Raw genomic sequence first — 7118 nt, 5'->3', positions numbered from 1 at the left:
AAGCAGTTGAAAAAGGAGCTTCCACCCACCCTTGGGTACAAGCGATTGAATCCGCCGCGACTGAACGAACAACATTATGTTGGATCCCCGGTCACTCTGGAATCAGAGGAAACGAACAAGCCGATAAACTTGCCGCCCTAGGAAGGAGAGGTCAACTGTATAGTCTGGATATCCCCGGACCCGATCTCAGGAAAGAAATTCACAACACTGTACTATTCAACACAAACTGCAAATGGTGGCAACGAAGAGATCTCGTGCTGCGAAAAATAAAAGACAGCATTCAACGATGGGTTGACCGTCCCTCTCGACGAGACCAACAAATACTCTCGCGACTCCGCACAGGCCATACTCGAGTTACCCACCGTGAACTTTTCCAAAGCGGCTGCAGGAATCAGTGCGAGGTCTGCGGCATCCAGCAAACGATTGAACATATCCTCCTCACATGTCCTAAATATGAACTATCCAGAGATGAGTTATTAGACAACGAAACCATTCGAAACATCCTAGCAAACGACTCTTCACGCGAAGATAAAATTCTAGAATTTTTGAAAGTATGCAATATTTATAATGATGTATAAATTGTAATCAACTGTAATTAGTTAAATAGTTTTAAATATACATATAAGTGGTGAATGACCCTTTGGGTTAAAACCACTCAAAAAAAAAAAAAAACTACCGGAAAAGTCGATGGAAGGTGTGGCTTGTCCCATTTACGAAAAGGGTGATCGGCTCGATTGCTGTAATTACCGTGGCATTACGCGGATCAACGCCGCCTACAAGGTGCTCACCCAGATTTTATTACATTGCCTATCCCCAATAACAGGAGAATTCGTAGGGCATTGGATTTCAGGGCAGCATCCGATACAGTCGAGCGCGAACAGCTATGGTAAATAATGCAAGAGAACGGGGTTTCGGGCAAACTAACGTGGCTGATCAGGGCTACCCTGGAGCGAGCGATGTGCTTCGTACGGGTTATTAGGGCAGTCTCAAATCCCTTCGAATCGTGAAGAGGGCTGCGGCAAGGAGATGGACTTTCCTGTATGTTATTCAACATCGCTATTGAGGGTGTGATCCTGCGAGCGGGAATCGAAACAAGAGGAACGATCAGCAAGAGTAGCTAACTCATAGTCTTCGCAGACGACCTCAATATCATTACTAGAAACCAAGGAACGACGGAGGCAATCTACATACATATCTATATTTGGGAACTCTAGTCACCGCCGACAATATTACGAGTAAGGAAATTTATCGACGTGTTCAAGTTGGAAATCGAGCCTCCTTTTCCCTCCACAAGACGCTTCGATCGCCGACCACCGTGCAAAGCTGACGACGTACAAAACGTTAATCAGACCGGTAGTTCTCTATGGACTTGAGACAGTAACTTTGTTTACGGAAAACATATACATACACTTGCCGTATTTGAACCAACGGTGTTCCGGACTATTTTTGATGGAGTACAAACGGAAAGTGGAGAGTGGTGTAAGCGTATGAATCATAAGCTGCGGGCACTAATTGGAGAGATTCCCATCGTACAGCGAAAGTTGGCAGACTACGATGGGTCGGACACATCACAAAGATGCCGGATAACTCTGCAATGAAATCTGTTCTCATCAAGAACCACGCCGGTACCAGGAATAAAGAGGGCCATGAAGCTAGATAGTTCGACCAGGTTGGAGCCGACTTGCGTGTATCGCGACGCTCAACGAATTGATGATGAGTGACCCAGGATCGGAAAGGAATTCTAGATCGGCGAGAACCACCCCGGTTCCATGCTACTGGAAGAAGATGAATGTTATTCCTGAAAATTAGAATCCTAACCACTTTTAGTGTACCAATTCTGCATTTCTATGATGCGATCTAGTTAAAAATATAGATTTCCCGACCTTACTCGGGGCCCCTTTGTATCTCTGTCACTTGTACATCTCTTATTGTAACGAAAATTCTCATAATGCAAGAAACAAACCCATTTTTTCATTTGTATAGAATGAAGAACAGCCCAGGTGTTCCGGAGCAATGACAGAACAGACATTCATACTCACGTTCCTCGTGTCCTCGTCGAAGACTTTTATAACTTTTGAACTTTGTAAACGAAACACAGCCAGAGAAAAAAGAAAAAGAAGAAATTTTATTTTCTAGCCATCTTTTCTTCTTCTTCTTCGTTTTTCCAAAACTGTGTTTTGTTTACAAAGCTCAAAAGTTATAAAAGTCTTTGCCAAGTTTCTACCAACAAAACAAAAAATAGTTTAGTCCAATGCGTGGTGTAGTTTCTGAGAAATAGGTACATCAAGTTTGAAAATCGTACTTTTACAAGAGCGGCGTTTTATTCCGTCGAGGTTATTTCACGCCTCACTGGAATGCTTATGTGTATAATCGTTTTTCAGCCACATGCTGTGCCTTTTATAAAGGGTTAACCTAAAAATACCTTCGTGGGAAGAAAAGTTAAAGTTTTCCTGTCGGATCATCCTGATCGATTGGGTTTAGAGCGACCATACTAAAATAACCCATAGAATATTAATAAATTTTAAGCAGTCTCCGTTGGTTTGCAGCATACACGTATTAAATTTTATCGTGTATATTGATATAATAGGTGGATAAAATCAACGCGTCATAGAAGTTTAACAATTTTCGAAAACTAGTTGTTTCAACAAAATAAATATATTCAGTTGGGTAATCACAATTTCTAGCAAAATGGTTTACTGAAGTTTTTGGAGCGTTCGAAAACAGACACTGAGGAAGCCTGCAAGTCGTAGGCGAAATACGTATCTGTCAAGAATAAAATATACATAGTAGAATTAAATTGGATAAGTTTTCTTTTTATTTAATTTCCAGACAAAAATCATTTAAGTTGCATCCTGTGAAAGCGAAACCGATTGATAATAACTTTCTCTCTGCAAAACGCTTTGTCAACTACCAAGAATCAATTTTATTGATTAATGGACAGCTGAAATATTTCAATGGTCGTACCACCCATCGCCTTATTCGGGGGATTCCTGTACTAGAATACGGCAATATTGCCTCTAATCTAATCTAATCTCACACTAACGCAGCCAATTCTGGAAGGTATTCTGGAAAATGACGATTACTTGAATCAATCATTTTTCTTGTCAACAGTCAGGCAAACTGCGCAGCATGGACTCTCATATTCTTCATCACAGCAGCAATAAATCTTTTTGGTCAGGATGTTACCGTTTTAATAGCTCTATAAAACTAACAGATTTATTGCAGTTTGTCAAGCAACCATTATAAGATCAATTTTTATTGGTGCGTCATATTGCATTGCTACGCCGCACGTGTTGCAGTCAACTAGTTTTATCGTGGTAATATAAGCAACCACAATTAATTGGCTTAACTAACGGTTTTATTATGGTTTTTCAGCAAGCTATAAGTGTATTTTGACTCGCATCCCTTAAAATATTTTGGTTAAAAAAATATACGAAATCAAATGATCCAATCCGTTACTTATTTTCAGTTGATTGGTTTGAAAACAACCCAAGTAACAATTTAGGTTTTATTACACTCTTATGACGGCATTTAAGACCAAAATTGGTCATGAAAACTGCCGTAAGAGTACAATAAAACTTACATTGTCGCTTGGGAATGGTACTAGTTTATCCAATTGTATACAAATTTAGAAACACATAATACATAAACACATGTAAATATGATTTTCGTAGACTATACTTCTTTTATCAAGTGGTACAGTTTAATTCTTAACATACCTGGTCCCAGTTGCCATTAATGGAGGCAGCTTCGAAATCCACATCGTAAGACCGGGTCCAAGAAAATTTAATAAAATCATTGTTACGATCCAATATTTGCTGGAACTTGGGTACCTAAAATTGCACATGTGTAAAGTTGATGGTCAAACTAGATTGAAAACTTTTGCTCGCCTTTTCATGGTGCTCAGAGCAATTAAACCGAATGTAAACAATTGCATATCAGCACTAAGATACCAACTGGGTTGAACGCACTGTAAATAGAAATAAAGCCTTTTGTTATTTTGATTTTTTAAACAGACATTTATTAGTTTACTTACAGTTTCATCAACCTTTACGTAATTGTTTAAAAACAGGAGATTTACCCACCAATTCCATCGACAGTTCTGTGATTCGACACCAATAACCCTACCATGCTGGGGGCCGATCTTCAAATGACGGTAAACGGAAGCTGTGAGTAGAATTATGAACAAATACAACGGCAGGATTCGTTTCAGTCGATTTTTCAGTTTGTCTAGCAAAAGTTTCCACCGTGCGTTAACATCTTTTTCTAATGAATCCAGTAAGTTGACTGCCATCAAGATCCCCCCAATGGTGAAAAACGATTGAACCAAATTTGGGGTGAATAACGATAGTGTACCCAAAACTGGATTCTTTAAGGTCTACCAAAATAAAAAAAAATCAATATTAGATCTATTTTTATAATCAAAATACTCCTACATACTTGTTCAAACAATTCCGGATGCTCGGAAGGAACATGCATTAGCATAACCGTTGCATGAAGGTAGATGATGGTTGTCATGGTAATGAACCGAATCCCTTCTATAAACCGAAAATCCTGTCCCACAGTTGATCTCGCCGGAACAGTCAGTGATGTTAGGTTACGGGGAATGGAACAAATGGTAGCAAATTGATATTCTAAATGATGTAAAGGTTTGTCAGGTATTGTTTCTCCGAAATTTAACTACACTCAAATCTCGTTTTACGTCCACTACTGGGGGGACGTAAATCAAATCGGTCGTAAAAAAAGTGGACGTTAATTCAAATTTCGGACGTAAAACGAGAGGACGTTAATTCAAATTTTGGACGTAAAACGAGAGGACGTTAATTCAAGTTTTGGACGTAAAAAAAGTAGACGAATTGACATAATTGGTTCCAACATGGAATAACTCGTGATCCTGACCGTATAGAACGTTGGTGTCTTCGACAAAGTTGTTTAGCAGATCAAGGGCTTTTCGTCGGATTGTATGGATTATAGAATTGTCTCACTACGTGGCGCTAGTGTATATGTAGTACTCTTATGCAGGCCATATCTTGCGCTGCTGACTATCTAGAATGTTGCGGTCTTCGGGAAGTTTACTCAAATGACTGACACCTTCAAGATGGTATGGAAAATAATGCAGAATTCGCTCATTACGTGGCGCTAGCGTATATGTAGCATTCTTATACAAGCTGTATCTTGCGCTGCTGACTATTTAGAAAGTTGCGGTCTTCGGAAAGGTTACTCAAATGACTGCCACCTTCAAGATGGCTTGGAAAATAGCGCAGAATTGACTCACTACGTGGCGCTAGCGTATATGTAGCATTCTTAAACAAGCTGTACCTTGCTCTGCTGACTATCTAGAAAGTTACGGTCTTCGGGAAGGTTACTTAAATAATTGCCGCCTTCAAAATGGTATGGAAAATAGCGCAGAATTGACTCACTACGTGGCGCTAGTGTATATATATAGCATTCTTATACAAGCTTTATCTTGCGCTGCTGACTATTTAGAAAGTTGCGATCTTCGGGAAGGTTACTCAAATGACTGCCACCTTCAAGATGGCATGGAAAATAGCGCAGAATTGACTCACTACGTGGCGCTAGCGTATATGTAGCATTCTTGTACAAGCTGTATCTTGCGCTGCTTACTATCTAGAAAGTTACGGTCTTCGGGAAATTTCGGAAAAATTTCTGTTTTATTTGTATGAGAGTCCTTATCCTCGTACCATAGGGGTGAGGGGTCTCAAAGCATCGTAAAATAAATTCAAGTCTCCAAAACACCCACAAGCCAAATTTGATTCCATTTGCTTGATAAGTTCTCGAGTTATGAGGAAACTTATATTTCATTTGTATGGGATCCCCCTTCTTAAAGAAGACAAAGGCCTAATTCACTATAGAAAAAATTCTTGCCTCCAAAACCCCTTACATGCCAAATTTGGTTCCTTTTGCTTGATTAATTCTAGAGTTATGATTAATTTTGTATTTCATTTGTATGGGAGCCCTCCCCTCCAAAAGAGGGAAGGGGTCTCAATTTATCACAGAAAAAATTTTTGGCTTCTGAAACCTTTACATGCCAAATTTGGTTCCATTTGCTTGATTACTTCTCGAGTTTTGAGGAAATTTGTGTTGCATTTGTGTAGGAGCCCTCCCTCTTACGCCTTCCTTAAAATTGCTCTTTCACCCATCCATAAAATTGCTGGTCATTTTATCTATCCAACGACATATAAATCGTTCAGTTTCGTTCAGTAGTTTAGTAGTTTTATTCGCATTTGAAATCTTTCATTCAAACGTTACACTTCTATTTTCGTTTTCACAAAGTGGTACCCAGTCCCAGTATAGTAAGCAAAGACGTAGTCCTACGTCAAACTATTTTAAATGTTTGAGCAGTCAATGAAAACCTTGAGCTTTAACTCCATATTTGGTACCAAAATAATAAAAATCAATTCAGTGGTTCAAAAGTGATAAATTATTAAAGAAGGAAAGCTTGGCAAAAGTTGGGATATTTTGGGACCACTCTTTCTCAAAACGGGGTTCCCTAAGTGCCAAATGGAAAAATACGGGTGTAAATTTTGTAGAATTTTTATGGACGGTTGACCAAGCGGGAAAGTGAGGGATAAAAAATAAACAATCATCCTAAGAAACTCCCCCGGCCCCAAAAATCCTTGCACGTTAATTCAAATTTTGGACGTAAATCGATAGGACGTTAATTCAAATTTCGGACATAAAATGAAATCACGTAAAATGAATGGACGGTTCGGTAACTTAAACTACCTTTCCGAAGAAAGGATCTTCTTGTACAACCAAGATCATGAGTTATGGCAAATACAAAAAAACATACACTAGTGCAGCCGGTTCCATACCACCTTGAATTTTCCATACCATCTTGAAGGCGGCAGTTATTTAAGTAACCTTCCCGAAGACTGCAACTTTCTGGATAGCCAGCAGCGCAAGATACAGCTTGTATAAGAATGCTACATATACGCTAGCGCCACGTAGTGAGTCAATTCTGCACTATTTTCCATACCATCTTGAAGGCGACAGTTATTTGAGTAACCTTCCCGAAGACCGTAACTTTCTAAATAGTCAGCAACGCCAGATAGAGCTTGTATAAGAATGCTACATATACGCTAGCGCCACGTAGT

The sequence above is a fragment of the Sabethes cyaneus genome, chromosome 2 (genome assembly GCF_943734655.1).
Source record: "Sabethes cyaneus chromosome 2, idSabCyanKW18_F2, whole genome shotgun sequence".
Lineage (NCBI taxonomy): Eukaryota > Metazoa > Arthropoda > Insecta > Diptera > Culicidae > Sabethes > Sabethes cyaneus.
This window is presented reverse-complemented; position numbering follows the sequence as displayed.